This window comes from Pan troglodytes, chromosome 5, assembly GCF_028858775.2.
Source record: "Pan troglodytes isolate AG18354 chromosome 5, NHGRI_mPanTro3-v2.0_pri, whole genome shotgun sequence".
NCBI lineage: Eukaryota > Metazoa > Chordata > Mammalia > Primates > Hominidae > Pan > Pan troglodytes.
The window spans coordinates 117,091,498-117,108,666 of record NC_072403.2 but is presented as its reverse complement, the minus strand read 5'-3'; positions in this window follow the sequence as shown (position 1 = coordinate 117,108,666).

Genomic DNA, 17,169 nt, shown 5'->3' with positions numbered 1-17,169 from the left:
CTGCAACCTCTGCCTCCCAGATTCAAGTGATTCTTCTGCCTCAGCCTCCCAAGTAGTTGGGACTACAGGTGCATGCCACCACGCCCAGCTAATTTTTGTATTTTTAGTAGAGACAGGGTTTCACCATGTTGGCCAGGATGGTCTCGAAATGTATTTCTTAAATAATAAGACTTGAAAGTCAAAATTACTCCTTGATCCATGCATGCTATATCAGCAGGCATGAAAACATTTATATCCTTATATATCTCTGTCAGAGCTCTCAGGTGTGTGGGTGCATTGTCAATAATCAGTCATCTTTTGAGAAAGTTCTTTTTTGCTAAGCAGTGGGTCTCAACTATGGGCTTAAAATATTTAGTAAAGCATGCTGCAAACAGATGTGCTGTCATCCAGGCTTTGTTGTTCTGTTTATAGAGGACAGGCAGAGCAGATTTAGCATAATTCTTAAGGTCCCTAGGATTTTTGGAATGATGAATAAGCATTAGCCCCTAACAAGAGAGTCAAGCTTTGAAACCAGGCATTGACTTCTCTTCTCTAGATGGCATCTTCTTCCAATAGAAGGCTGTTCTATCTACATTGAAAATCTGTTGTTTAGTGTAGCCACCTTCAACAGTGATCTTAGTTAGATCTTCTGGATAATTTGCTGCAGCTTCTACATCAGCACTTCCTGCTGCAGCTTGCACTTTTATGTTATGGAGATGGCTTATTTCCTTAAACCTCTTGAACCATCTTCTGCTAGCTTCACACTTTTGTTCTGCAACTTTCTTTTTTTTGTTGTTTTTTGTTTTTTGGTTTTTTTTTGAGATGGAGTCTCGCACTCTCGCCCAGGCTGGAGTGCAAGTGGCACCATCTTGGCTCACTGCATGCTCCGCCTCCTGGGTTCACGCCATTCTCCTGCCTCAGCCTCCCGAGTAGCTGAGACTACAGGCACCCGCCACCACGCCTGGCTAATTTTTTATATTTTTAGTAGAGATGGGGTTTCACCATGTTAGCCAGGATGGTCTCGATCTCCTGACCTTGTGATCCTCCTGCCTCAGCCTCCCAAAGTGCTGGGATTACAGGTGTGAGTCACCGTGCCCAGCACTTCGGCAGCTTCCTCACCTCCCTCAGCCATCATAGAATTGAAGAGAGTTAGGGCCAGCTGTGGATTAGGCTTTGGCTTAAGAGAATGTTGTGGCTGTTTTGATCTTCCATCCAGACAACTCAAACTTTCTCCATATCAGCAATAAGGCTGTTTCACTTTCTTATCATTTGTGTATTCACTGGAGTAGCACTTTTGATTTCTTTCAAGAACTTTTTCTTTGCATTCACAACTTGGCTAACTCTTTGGTGCAAGACACCTGGCTTTCAGACTATCACACATTTTTTTGAGACTGAGACTTGCTCTGTCGCCAGGCTGGAGTACAGTGGCACCATCTCAGCTCACTGCAACCTCGCCTTCTGGGTTCAAGCGATTCCCCTGCCTTGCCTCCCAAGCAGCTGGGATTACAGGCATGTGCCACCACGCCCAGCTAATTTTTTGTATTTTAGTAGAGACAGGGTTTCACCATGTTGGCCAAGACAGTCTCGATCTCCTGACCTTGTGATCTGTCTGCCTTGGCCTCCCAAAGTGCTGGGATTACAGGTGTGAGCCACTGCCCCCTGCCCCTATCACAAATTTTGACATGCCTTCCTCACTAAGCTCAATTATGTCTTGTTTTGATTTGAAGTGAGATATGTGACTCTTCCTTTAACCTGAACACTTAAAGGCTATTGCAGGATTATTAATTGGCCTAATTCCAATATTGTTATATCTCACGGAATGAGGAAACTGGAGGAGAGAGAGTGAGTCAGGGGAAAGGCTGGTTGATGGAGCAGTCAGAACACACACAACACATTAAGTTCACCATCTTATGTGGGTGTGGCTTGTGGTACCCCAAAACAATTGTAATAATAACATCAAAAATCACTGATCGCAGGTAACCATAACAGACATAATAATAATGAAAAAGTTTGAAATATTTCAAGAATTACCAAATGTGAAACAGAGACAAGAAGTGAATACATGCTGTTGAAAAATGATGTCAATAGACTTGCTTAATGTAGGATTGCCACAAACATTCACTTAAAAAAAAAAAAAAAAGGCCAGGTGCAGTGGCTCACACCTGTAATCCTAGCACTTTGGGAGGCCAATGCAGGTGGATCTCTTGAGGCAACCTGGCCAACATGGTGAAACTCCGTCTCTATTAAAAATACAAAAATTAGCCAGGTGTGGTGGCAGGCCCTGTAGTCCCAGCTACTTGGGAGGCCGAGGCAGGGGAATCGCTTGAACCCAGGAGGCAGAGGTTGTAGTGAGCTGAGATTGCACCAGTGTACTTCAGCCTAGGTGATAGAGTGAGACTCTGTCCCCTGCCATAAAAAAAAAATGCAGCACCTGTGAAATGCAATAAAGTGAAATACAGTTAAGCAAGGAATGCCTGTATCTTCTTCCATGTTCAATCTTTACATAGAAATACTACAAATCTCTACATCTCAACCTCTCTGATCCCTTTGTTTTGTTTTGTTCTTTGACAGGTCTCTTTCTGTCACCCAGGCTAGAGTGCAGTGGCATGATCGTGGCTCACTGCAGCCTCGATCTCCCAGACTCAAGCAATCCTCCCACCTCAGCCTCCCAAGTAGGGACCACAAGCATGTACCACCACACCTGGCTCATTTTTTTATTTTTTGTAGAGACAATTTCGCTCTATGTTGCCCAGGCTGGTCTTGAACTCCTAGCTTCAAGCAATCCTCCCTCCTTGGCTTCCCAAAGAGCTAGGATCACAAGTGTGAGCCACTGCACTCAGCCTTTGCTCCTAATGAGATAAGAGAAACTTGAGAGAGAACTTTTTATTTCTCCTTCCTTTGCCCTTCCTTCTTCAAGACAAAATAAAAGAGTGAATATTATATTTCACAGGGATATGGAATTATTGCAGTTAAATTTGAGGTTGGTATTTAACATTCCAGTTTGTAATTTAAATTGATTTCTCTGTGCAGCTCAAGAAACAAAAGAGATTTTTGGAATGAATTCCAATGGAGTTCAATAACCAGCCATACTGGGAAGATTTTTTTAAAGCCCCAAGTAAGAAGTAGTCTATACATACTGTTTTTGAGCTGTTCAGATGAATTTTTATGACTTCTCCTTTGTCTGGTAGATATTTGTTTTTCCACATGGTATAAAGTGGATTAACTCAAGAGTTTTACACCCAGGAGCAGCTAAAGGATAATTTAACATTTGAATATACTGACGTCCTTAGGGCCACTTCTCTCCTTCCCACCACTGTGACAGCTCTACTTTTCATTTCCTCCTGTTGTGATTCTGGCCACATTCTCTCATCCCACCCTGAATGCACGTGCACAATTTTGCCAACTCTAGATCATAGAAGCTGATCATATATCCTTGTAGCTCAGAAATGTTATGATAGCTTCCACAGAGGACCTCCTCAGCTCTGCTTTAGCCCCAAGATCAATTTATTCTTTAAGCCAAAAATCTCAGTTTATCAGGAGAATCATGCACCAGATACACTTTATAAAATGTACCTGGCTATCACATATATCTTACTTGAAGTGTGTCATAGGGCCACATACATGTTGACAAGCTCTGTTTTCTTTGCTCAACAGGTCATTAGTGTTTTCTGAAAAACTGGAGAGAGAAACAACCTCTCTTCCCACCCCTTTCCACCCATCTCTGTTCTCTAGGTCTACTTTGTCAGCTGAGTGCTGGCAGAGAATTGCTACTGGCTGTCTACACACATGGCAACCAGATCTGACCCATTTGTTTCTGTGCCTCTGAGATGGAGAGGAAGTAGGAGCTGTTCAAACTTAAGATTAGTTGCTTTGGTTCCCATTTCCACTGTAAATTGGTTCATTTTTGTTTTCTTCTCTCACCCATTTTAGTTAGTGAACAGAAGGTCACACAATGAAGAAATTCATATGTCCTGAAATGGTATGTGTCTATGCAAATGTGTGTATATTATATGTGTTGTTTAGGTAACTTAGAAAAAGCATACTTGAAAGATAAACCAGTAAGAACCTGGAACTGATGTCCTGTAACTTGTTTTCCTGTTGCATTAAACATTGACTACAATCACATACTTGTCAGTGGCCAACTGAATCCAAAAGCAAAACATGCATAGCGTAGGCTAATATAGTCCTTTCCCAGATTCCAGAGAACAGCTTGTGGTAGCTCTGTTTCATTAAAGGAAGGTTGGCTCTGTTGCAAGAATGGCTTGCTCATTCTGCTGATGAATTAGTTGTATTAATGTGCCAGAAACCAAACAACAATCTGGGGATGATTTCTATAAAACTTGGTGTTTCATTGAAATGTGATTAACACAACCAAGATTTTTTTTTGCCCTTGCTACTGTGAAATAACTCAGAGTCAGAGATTGAGTTCATAAGGGCTAATCTTCTGTCCACATTTGAAGAAGTGTACCCATCGATTTTCCTTCCTTTGTGTATTAGTCTGTTTTGCATTGCTATAAAGAAATACCTGAAGATTGGGTAATTTATGAATAAAAGAGGTTTATTTTGGCTCACAGTTCTGCAGATTGTACAAGAAGCATAGTGCATACAGAAGCATAAAGCTAATGCTTCTATGACGGCCTCAGGAAGCTTACAATCATGACAGAAGGCAAAGGGGGTCACAGGTGTTTCACATGATGAGAGATGGAGCAATAGAGAGGGAGGGAGAGAGGTCCCAGACTTTTTAAACAACCAGCTCTCACGTGAACTAGCAGAGTGAGAACTTGCTCATCACCAAGGGGAGGGCACCAAGTCATTCATGAAGGATCCATCCCCATGACCCAAACACCAGGCCCCACCTCCAACACTGGTGATCACATTTCATTCCAGTTCAACACGAGAACTGGAAGGCATTAATATCCAAGCCATATCACTTTGGATACTAGTTTTTGAGAGAGCCATAAATAAGCCTCTTATTTTTTCAGTTTGAAGATTTGTTAGTGAGGACCAGAGTTTGGAATCTGCCACATCGGAGAGTAATCTAGGGATGCAGCGTACTCAGGGATCAACAACTATGCACATTTTGTAACAAAATAGCTATAAGACAGATACTGACTTTTAAAGCTGTGCTGTGGCAAGTCAGAAGCTGTAAATATAGCCTTGTCTTTATACTTTGGGAATCAGTAGAGGATTGTGGTTAAATACTCACACATGGGCATCAGGATGACTCAGTTTTAACACTGCCTCTATCACTTTAGATTCTACTGGGAACTGAAGCTAGATGCTGGAGACTGCTCTATGTGTCCATTTCTCATCAACCAACCTCGCTAAGAAATTGAACAAGATAGTTTAACCCTTTTCCTGTTTAGAAAAAAAAAAGTGCGGCTCGCTGCCAGCGCTCATTTAATTTTATATAAACATGCTCTTTGAGGCTGAAGCACATCTGACTGGTTTTCAATGTGAAAATAAAATATAAAAACTGTTCTTGGAGTTATTTCTAAACAGAACTAACAACAGAATTATCTATTTTGGAAAAATCGGGTTCATCAAATGAATCTTTGGCCAACAACTGTTCGAGAATGATGCTAACATCCTGTGTAGGAATACTATGTTTTCTAGGATTTGACATTTTTTAGCTATTTAGAATTACTGTATTTTGTAAATGGAAATACCACTACTAAAAACAGAATGCTATAGCTGTAATCCCAGCACTCTGAGAGGCCAAGGCGGGCAGATCACTTGAGGTCAGGAGTTCGAGACCAGCCTGGCCAACATGGTGAAACCTCGTCTCTCCTGAAAATACAAACATTAGCCGGGTGCAGTGGCTCACGCCTGTAATCCCAGCACTTTGGGAGGCCAAGGCGGGTGGATCATTTGAGGTCAGGAGTTCGAGACCAGCCTGGCCAACATAGTGAAACTCTGTCTCTACTAAAAATACAAAAAATTAGCCGGCCTTGGTGGCGGGCACCTGTAATCCCAGCTACTCTGGAGGCTGAGGCACGAGAATCGTTTGAACCCGGGATACAAAGGTTGCAGTGAGCCAAGATCGCGCCACTGGGCAACAGAGTAAGACTCTGTCTCAAAACAAACAAACAAAAAAACGCAGAATGCTATAAATAGAATGATACGTTTTGTTTCCAAAGTTGATATACTAGAGTGATGTGAAAATAATAATAAAAGCAAGACATTTAGTGGCCAAGTTATCTCAGGGTAAATGCTGCTGCTCTTAGCACTGCTGGCAAGTATTCTCAGGGAAAAGGGGAAAGGGTTTTAAGTAAAGCTCCTAATTCAAAGTAAGTGCTCAACAAATGGTAGCTACTCCTACTAGCTGCCTAACTATTAAATGAATATAATAATTATACTTTAGGTGATAGTAAAGATTTTGCACTGAGTCAGAGGAAATAGTGAGAATTTATCTTATTTAAGTTAATGTTAATACACAAATTCATTTTCTCCATAATTCACACGCCTTATTCATTGCATTAGTAGATTGCATTTAAAACAAAAAACACCACTTAGTGATCTGAAACAGCTGATGTACAGGAAGCTTTCTGAATCAAGCTGACTCAGAAGGTGGCAAAACAACTCAGTGTTTGGGTACAGAACATGATTTCTATTTTAAATATCTTAATCCTTTAGACTTCAATTTCTTTACCAGCCAGGATTTGAGATGGAAGGAGCAAGGAAACTCATCAAATTGCCCTTCCCTGATTCTCCATCAAGTGGTGGAGCCAGGGGTAAAAAGAAAAATTATTGATTCAGGTTGGGGCAAAAGTAATCCCGCTTTTTGGCATTACTTTTAATGTCAAAAAAACTGCGATTACTTTTGCCCCAACCTAACAGATAACCCCCAAATGTGTATTTAACTACTGTGCTATACTGCTTCCTACTTTAGGATAAAGACAGGCCTGTGCTAGAAGTTCCCAACGAGCAACACTCCAGAAGAGCAACATGGTACAGTGGTGAAAGGTGTGGCTTCTCAGAGCCTGCTGCCTGAGTAGGAATCCAGCTCTGCCACATGTGCTGCTGTGAAAACTTGGGGAAATCAATCTTTCTATGCCTGAGCTTCCTTATCCAGAAAAGGCGAATGGAAACAATACCTGCTTATAAGTTCACAGGAGGATTAAATGCCTTAATACATGTAAACTGCTTAGAATGGTGCCTGATTATAAGCGGTTGTTATCTACCTTATTGAGCATATGGAAAATATCCTAAGGTTTTAGGTTTTTTTCTTCATCTGTTTCTTATTAGATCTAAAGAAACTTGCCTCATTTGCAACACATTTTTTTCTTTGTTTTAAAAATCTGGGGATGTACCTTTTATCTCATACATTGACTACTTCAAACACTGCTCATATATGTTTTGCTGGATTTTTTCTATTTCATAGGGATTTCCAGTGATTGAAGGAGATACTTCTAAATCAAGTTCTCTTTCCTTGAGGCCTATAAACGTTATTTATCTTTGGGGCAATGGTTCCAAAATCACTAAACTTAAAAAAAGAAAAAAGATTATAGGAACTGCTTTGTAAGCTGTTCCTATAATAGTAAGGCAAACTCTTACCCAGGGGAATTGCAGTTTATCGTGGAGCTAGGCCCAGCATTTCAGGCAAAAATTAAAGACAGTTAAAATTACCCCTGAAAATCCCTTAGAATACAGGACAGTTCTGTTTTTCAGTAAGTTCACGATAGTCACTTTTTTCTTCAGCGTTGGAAAAGATCACATTTCTTCCATTGAACACTTGATGATGTGATTGTCTTGTATGTAAGCATCTTTTGTATGAAAAAATATATACAAGATAAACCAAGCATTTTCTATATACCACCTCACTTACTCCTCATAATGACCTTATGAAGTATTATTATTATTATTATTTTGGAGACAGAGTCTCAATCTGTCGCCAGGTTGGAGTGCAGTGGCGCAATCTCGGCCCACTGCAACCTCCATCTCCTGGGTTCAAGGGATTCTCCTGCCTTAGCCTCCTGAGTAGCTGGGACTACAGGCACACGCCACCACGCCCAGCTAATTTTTGTATTTTTAATAGAGAGAGGGTTTCACCATGTTGGCCAGGATGGTCTCAATCTCCTGATCTCATGACCCGCCTACCTCAGCCTCCCAAAGTGCTGGGATTACAGGCATGAGCCACCGTGCCCGACCATGAAGTATTATTATTATTATTCCTCTTTTACCTTTGGAGAACTGAGGCAAAGTAAACCCCTTGCCAGTGATCACCAGCAGGCAAACTGTGGAGCAGAATCTTGTTTTCAATTCTCTTAGCCATCGAAGCCCCTACTTTCCCTCTACAGAGTGCTCCCATGGCCTAGCATCACTGTTACATGGCATTGAGGGATACAAGTTGCCTTTTCCTCTGCTCAAGACTGCTTAGTATCTGTTGGAGGAAACACTGAGTTCAGAGCTCCTCAACTTCAATTCAAGACAATACGAAGTAACTGGAGACAGTCCAGAGAAGACTAAGGAACTGATTTTTCTGAAAGAAGTCCCAAGAGGGATTCTGTTTAAGAGTGGAAAGATTTAGAGTGGAATAGAAGGCATTACTGGGTTTTAGGTCCATAAATAAGTGATGCAAGGAAGCTGAGGAAGAATCAGCGCTGGCAGCCTTCCCTGTTTGGTTGCAATCCTCCTTGAAGATGGGCTGGATGGGCGCCCTACGAAGACATCTTTCTATCTGGCGATTCTAGGAATCCACCCCCAGACATCACTAATAAATGTGGCAAAGTGAGAGAGATCAGATACACTCAGCTGATTCCTGGAAAGCCTGTATAAAGGGGGAACAGACATTACTGTCTTCCTCTCATTTAACGATGAGGAAATGAGACCCAGAGACACAATTCACAGGAAAAGTGACTGTTCAACAGGAATGTTTTCAGGCCAGGCAGCCCCAAAGGAGCTGCTTCACATGTGCAGGGTTCTAAGGACACTACTGAGTGAGAGAGGATACCACTACCTACATGCCAAGTGTCCAGACCTCCCCTCCTGGCCTGGAGGAAGTGCAAGGAGGGTACTTAGTCACCCGAATCAGTGGGTTGGTGTGACGAGGGGGTTTGTCAGTTGTTTCTGATGGCTGGTGCCAGCTACCTGTGACCACCGGACAAGCCCATCTCCTCTATAGAAATAGGCTTGTGAAGGAGACCAATTACTCAAATTGCCTGGTCCATAATAAAGTCAGGATCCTTTCTTGTGGCCTTGCTCTCTCTAAAGAGTTCTTTGTCTTTCAATTGCTTTTATCGAATTATACATATAGTTCAAGATTAAAAAAGGAAAAAACAGAAGGCGTAAAAAGATAAATATCACTTCTAATATCAAAGATCACATATTTAATATATATAATTTTTCCTTAAGAAACTCATATATTTAAAAGTCTATCATACAGATAATGGTAATAACAACAATAATGAAATAAACTATGTGCCAGTTGCTGTGCCAGTGCTTAATTTGCATCACCTTGCTTATAAAAGCCAACCTAGAGAGGAAAAGTCTGACACTTCCTCCAGGTCCAATCCAGTATGGCACCTTTAAGGGGTCAGATACTTTTTTTTTGCTTTCCTTGAAAAAAAAAAAAGAAGCTAAATATCTAATGATGCTTAACATTTAAATCATCTTATCATCTTAATTATAGCCTCCAAGGTTGTGGTTAATATTAAAACCTAAGAAGAACCAATGAAAATTAACATGAATGATAAGCCTCTGATCAGTAAGTCCCCTCTGGGCTCTAGGAATATGAAAATTCAAAAATTGCCCACCCCACTTAACCACTAGGCCAATGGTAAAATTAGCAGCCTGATCTCAGAACTGTTTCTAGAGCTTGTGCTTCAGCCACACTTTGTTTTGACGATCTTCTGTAAGATCTACTGTTCTTTTTAGTTCTGTAATTTTTAGTCTTGTAACTGTTGAGGGTTTTTGTCTTGTACCTGTTAAAGATGATACTGGTACAAATATTCTATAAACATTTATGAAAGGTATAATTTTAAAAAGGCCAACATGTCTAAACAAAAATGTTTTCAACTACAATTTCTTAATAGAACTGGGTTTGAAGCATACTATAATATGGAAAAATAATCAATACAAATCTTAAAGTCCTTACAGAGGAATCCACCTTTTCATCTTTTTGTTTTCTCTTCACTTTTGTTGGTTTGTATTTCTATTTTTCTATGACTTCCCATTTCTCTACTAATTCTGAACATTAATTCTCCCCTCTAGAACTTATATATAATTTGTTATTTAAAAATCCCTTTAGGCTACTGAATTACTATTTTTTTATTTTATTATTTAATATATTTTGAGACAGGATCTCGCTCTGTTGCCCACGCTTAACTACAATGATGCAATCACAGCTCACTGCAGCCTCAACCTCCCAGGCTCAAGCCTCCCATCTCAGCCACCCAAGTAACTGGGACTACAGGCGCACACCACTGCACCCATCTAATTTTTGTGTGTTTTGTAGAGACACGGTTTTGCCATGTTTCCTAGCTGGTCTCAAACTTCTGAGTTCAAGCAAACCACCCACCTCAACCTCCCAGAGTGCCGGGATTGCAGACATGAACCACTGGTGACAGGACAGGCTACTAAATTTCAAAATGTGCTTTCTTAATTAAAACCTTAGCAACAAGCCCTAATAGAGGGCTTACTACTTTGAGACACTTTTTGCATACTATTTTTTTCTCTTTGCACTGTTTCAATTCCAACTATTACTTATAAGGTAGAAAATTAGACATATTCCATTCACCATTCCCACATATTAAAGCAACTTCTATATCAGAGTGACTTCATATAGTAGTGTGCTTTACTGAACTGTATCTCAAAAGGTTTCCTATTCCCCTGACTAAATCTCCAGCTCAGGTCCTGCTGCCCTAAGGCCTGCTGGGCTCCTACCTACCTAAAAAACAATTGTCACTCTCAGTTCTGGAAGCAGCTCTGACAGCCTTGCCTCTGACATGTGTGAAGAGGAGAGAAGCTCAAGGACTTTCTATGAGCAAGATTGCAGGAAGAGTAAGGAAGTGGATGGAGTCTTTACAACAACAAGAAGTGCTTTGATCTATAGCTATGAAATGGACTTGATATTTTAATGAGGGAAAGAGTCAGCTTCTGAGACCAAAAAAGGAGGGGGGCAGATAGATGGACACTGAAAACAAAAGCAAAAGGGTTAGAAATAAATTTAGTCAGGAAGACACAAGACTGGTACATTGAATATGAAAAACATTGCAGAAAGAAATTAGAGAAGACCTAAATAATTGTTCATGTATTGGAAAACTTAAGATAGCAGTATTACCCAAAGTGTTTTACAGATCTTTATAATTCCTATTAAAATACTAATGACCCTTTTTAAGATGTGGAACAAATCATAACATTCATATGGATTGCAGGGGACCACAAATAGCCAAAACAATCTTGAAAAAGGAAAAAAAAGGTTGGAAGACTCATAATTCCTGATTTCAAAACTTACTAGAAAAAAAAACAAAAAAAAATTACTAAGTAATCAAAACAGTGTGGTACTGGCATTAAGAATAGACATATAGGCTGGGCAATGCGGTGGCTCATGCCTGTAATACCAGCACTTTGGGAGCCTCAGGCATATGGATCACCTGAGGTCAGGAGTTCAAGACCAGCCTGGCCAACATGGTGAAACCCCATCTCTACTAAAAATACAAAAATTAGCCGGGCATGGTGGCACGTGCCTGTAATCCCAGCTACTCAGGAGGCTGAGGCAGGACAATCGCTTGGACCCAGAAGGCAGAGGTTGCAGTGAGCCAAGATCATGCCACCGCACTCCAGCCTGGGTGACAGAGTGAGACTGTGTCCCCAAAAAAAAAAAAAAAAAAAAAGAATAGACATATAGATCAATATATGGAATAAAATTAAAATTGAGAGTCCAGAAATAACCCATATATCTATAGTCAGTTGATTTCAATAAGGGTGCCAATATCACTCCATAGGAAAAGAATAGACTTTTCAACAAATATTGCTGAGACAACTGGATATCTATGTGCAAAACAATGAAGTTGGGTATATATAAATATATAAATATAGATACAAAATGTATCCACAAGATATACACAAACTAACTCAAAATGGATCAATAAACTAAATATAAGATTTTAAACCATAAGCTTCTAAAACTCTTACAAAAAACATACAGATAAATCTTCATGACCTTGGATTTGGCGATGAATTATTAGATATGATCCCAAAAGAAAGTACAAGCAACAAAAGAAAAATAAACACATTAGAAATCACCAAGATTAAAAAACTTTTGGGCATTATGGCCAGGTGCAGTGGCTCACGCCTGTAATCGTAGCACTTTGGAAGGCCAAGACGGGGGGATTGCCTCAGCTCAGGAGTTCAAGACCAGCCTGGGCAACACGGTGAAACCCCATCTTTACTAAAATACAAAAAATCAGCCGGTGTGGTGGCATGCAACTGTAGTCCCAGCTAATCAGGAGGCTGCGGCAGGAGAACTGCTTCAACCCAGGAGGTGGAGGTTGCAGTGAGCCAAGATTGTGCCACTGCACTCCAGCCCGGGTGACAAAGTGAAACTCTGTCTCAAAAAACAAAACAAACAAAACAAAAAACTTTTGGATATCAAAGGACGCTATCAAGATAATGAAAAGACAACCCGCAGAAAGAGAGAGAACACTTGAAAGTTATATATCTTTTTTTTTTTTTTTTTTTTTTTGGGGACAGAGTCTCACTTTGTTGCCCAGGCTGGAGTGAAATGGCGTGATCTCGGTTCACTGCAAGCTCCGCTTCCTGGGTTCAAGTGATTCTCTTCCCTCAGCCTCCTGAGTAGCTGGGATTATAGGTGCCCGCCACCACGCCCAGCTAATTTTTGTATTTTTAGTAGAGATGGGGATCACCATGTTGGCCAGACTGGTCTTGAACTCCTGACCTTGGGTGATCCTCCCACCTTGGCCTCCCAAAGTGCTGGTATTATAGGCGTGAGTCACCATCCCCGGCTGAAAGTCATATATCTGATAGAGGTTGTCTGGTATCCAAAATATATAAAGAACTCTTACAACTCTACAACAGAAAGACAAGCAACCCAACTGAAAAATTGGCAAAGGACTTAAACAGGCATTCCTCTAAAGATATGCAAATGCCCAACAATCACATGAAATGACATTCAACATCATGAGTCATTAGAGAGATGCAAATCAAAACAATGAGATACTACTTCACACCCACTAAAATAGCTATATTTTAAAAAAAGAAAATAATAAGTGTTGCCAAGAATGTGGAGAAATAAGAACACTCATACATTGTTAGTAGGACTGCAAAATGATACAGTTGTTATAGAAAACAGTTTGGTAGTTCCTTAAAAAAATAAACATGGAATTACCATATGACCCAGCAATTCTTCCCCTAGGTGTATAGCCAAAAGTATTCAAACAAAAACTTACACACAAATGTTAATAGCAGCACTATTCACAATAATCAAATGGTGGAAATACCCAAATGTTCATCAACAGATAATGGATTAACAAACTATGGCATAATAAACAATGTAATATTATTTAGCCATAAAAAGGAAGAAGTTTCCACATGCTACAATGTGGATTAACCTCAAAAACATTATGCCAAGTGAAAGAAACCAGACATACAATGTCATATGTTGTATGATTCCATTTATATTAAATATCTAGAATAGGAAAATCCATAGAGACAAAAAGCAGGTCAGTGGTTGCCAGGGGAGAAAGGGGAATTGGAAAGTGAAGGCTTTATGTGTATGGAGTTTTCCTTTGGGGGGATTAAATGTTTTGAAGCTAGATAGAGGTGTTTGTTGCACAACACTCAATGTGCTAAATGTCACTGACTTGTACATTTTGAGATGGTTACTTTTATGTTTTGGTTATTTTACATCAAATTTTTTTTTTAAAAGATGGTTGGCCGCTAATGTACAACCCACTGCAGTCATTGGCAGTTATTTTATAAATGTATATTTGCTGACAGATATTTTCATAATCGTCATTATGAATCAGGTTATAAAATAAATTATAAATTAAATTTTAAAGATTATAAATGTTAAATTAAAACAAATTATAAATTTTTACAAAGCAAAAGAGCAAACAAAAGAAGAGAAAAAACTGAGAAAGAGAGGGAAGAGAGGCAGGAAACATGAGAGAAGAGAGAGAGAAGGAGGAGGAAGAAAAGGAAAATGCAAAACAAGAGAGGAGAACAGGAATATGAAAGAGAGTTAGAGCAAAAATTTTAAAGTTGGGTAATATCAGGTGTCAATGGGGGTTGTGAAGAAAGGAGAGTGCAGGAAGGAGCACTCTCCTATATACCTGGTAGGGATATAAATGGACACAGACACTCTGGAGAACAATTTGTCAGCAGCAAATAAAATGAAAATGAACATACTCAGAGCCCTACTTCTGAGCATATATTCTGGAAATCATCACATATGTGTCCAAGGAGCATGCACACAGCATTTGTTTGCTATATCAAATGCTAGAAATAGGCCCAGTGCGGTGGCTCATGCCTGTAATCTCAGCACTTTGGGAGGCCAAGGCGGGTGGATCACTTGAGGTCAGGAGTTCAAGACCAGGCTGGCCAACATGGTGAAACCCCATGTCTATTAAAAACACAAAAATTAGCCAGGTGTGGAGGCAGGTGCCTATAATCCCAGTTACTTGGGAGGCTGAAGCAGGAGAATCGCTTAAACCCAGAAGGCAGAGGTTGCCGTGAGCCAAGATTGTATCACTACACTACTCCAGCCTGGGTGACACAATGAGACTCTGTCTCAAAAAAAAAACAAAAAACTACAAACAACCTAAATAGTTAAGAGGATGGATGCACTGTGATATGTTTGTGAAAACAAGTAAAAATCTAAGCTGTTGGAACTTTAAAACATTTTGAGCCTTAAGGGAATCTGATTATGGGATCTGAGTCACATGTAAACAGGCAGCTATAAAGTAGGCAGCTGTGACCTTTTGTTTTTCTGATTAAGATTAGCCTTTGTCTTTACCTATGTTGTTTTGTAAAATGTTATAAATGACTAAAGGGTACCAGGCAAGACCCCTTCTCTCTTAACTGTTGATCTTCATTATAGAGTAACTTCCCTCTTTCCTCTCTCACACAGACTTCATGACTATCACATTGTCTAAGATGGAATGTTAAATACACTCTTTTAAATAGGAAAAGAAAACAAGCTGTATGGAAAAGAAAACAAATTGTAACTAATTAAATTGTTGTAAGTCATAAACCAGCCTTGTATAGAAAATGTTATAATCCTACTAAGTTTCTTTGTTTTCTGCTGGTATATGCAAGATCTTAACTTTGGAGCACTAACTCCATTCCTTTGGAGTCTGTGTTATCTGAATGGCATTCTCAGCTTTTCACTTGGATAAATGCTTTTAAACTGGATTCTGATCCTTTCCATTATTTCAGGTAGACATACTAATAATATAATAGTATATAGTCATTTAAAAGAAGAATTTTATATATACTATATATGTGAAAAGATAAATGAACTTCAAGGTATTTTGTTGTCTGGAAAAGAAAGTTGGCAGATACAGTATAATGCCAAGCAATATACCTTAGTATATTGAATTATATTCATGTATTACTTATACAATAAAATGTATAATAACAAAAAATGAGGGATACAGAGAAAGAGAACTCTGCCATGATCAAGGCAAGAAAATACATGTGAAGGAGTAAGAAAGAGATAAATCAGAATGCAGCAGGGCAGCAGTATTTAACACAAAAATTTCAAAGAGGGATTGCACTCTGTATATACTCTCAAAATTTGGGTCGGGGGGTGCATTTAGGAGTCCAGGCATGGATTAAGTAGATCCTCTGCTCCGGGTTTCACAAAACTGCAATTAAGGTGTCATTGGTTTGTGTTCTCATGTGGATGATTGACTGGGGAAAGATTTACTTCCAAGTTCACTTAGGCTGTTGACAGAATTCATTTCCTGGAGTTTGTAGGACTTCTTGCTGGCTGGCTATGGGCCGGAAGCTGCCTTTCAGCTCCTAGAGGCTGCCCATGGTTCCTCACCATGTGGACTTTCCAAGCATGGCCACTGCCTTCATCAGGCCAGACCGGACAGTCTCTAGAGAGAGTCTGTTCATAAGAGACAGTCTTTTATAATGTAATGTAGTCATGGGAGTGATATCCATCACCTTTGTTATATTTATTTTCAGAAGCAAGTCACAGGTCCCAACCCCTCTTAGGAGGAGGGGATCTAACACAGGTATGAACATGAACAGGTACTGGGAATCAGAAACTATTGGGGCCACTGAAGAATCTGTCACACAGGGATATCTTTGTTGCATTGAGACAGGAAAGCTATTTTAAGATGGTGTGGTGAAAAAGGATGAAAGCTCCTTACTCAAGCTCTAGCTTATCTAACTCTCAGTCAATAGGTAACAAAACACCCAAGAAGCTGTTAACTGCAAGCTCCTATTTCAGAGGGCTAGGGACTTCCCCAGATCCCCACCTGTACAGTTAGACTTAAACTCCAACCTACACTTACCCCTTCCCCACTTTAATGCTAAAAATTACTCCTGGAGTGGAGATTTAAAATGCTAACGCTACATATGATGTATGAAAAAGCATACTGGGCCACTGTGCAAGCACTAGAAAAACTCCTCCTATAGGTGCCCTGATGTAACCCTCCCCTATAGAAAGACCCTATAAAACTGACCCACACACTATCCTCAGAGCAGTCCGTTCCTTTGCCTTTCTTGGTGCTGACTCCCTTGCGCACAAGCTGAATACACTTTCCTTTGCTGGTATGTTTGGTGATCTCTGTTAATCTCTGTCATGGGAGATCATAAGAATCCAGGGCAACAGTAACAGCTTCTGAGTTTTTTAATTAAAAATAACAGTAATATAATCCTTAAATTTTTAAAATGTAGGACACTAAACAAGTAAAATCTAAATCCAGAGTACATCTGACCTCAAAGTTCATGGGCTTCTCACTTTCCTGGCCACAGTTTAAAGGTGTGTGTGTGTGTATATATATATATACACACACCCACACACACACACACACACTATGGACTACATCCAGTTCAAACTGGATTTCCAACATTTGAGCGAATCCCTGCAATGAAGAGAAAGAGCAAAGGCCTAGGAGTCAACTGGTTTCTAGCCATTTCTGGGGTGTAAGACTTTGTGTATTTCTTGATCCTCAGTTCCAGCATCAATTAAAGGGAGTTAATTTTACCATC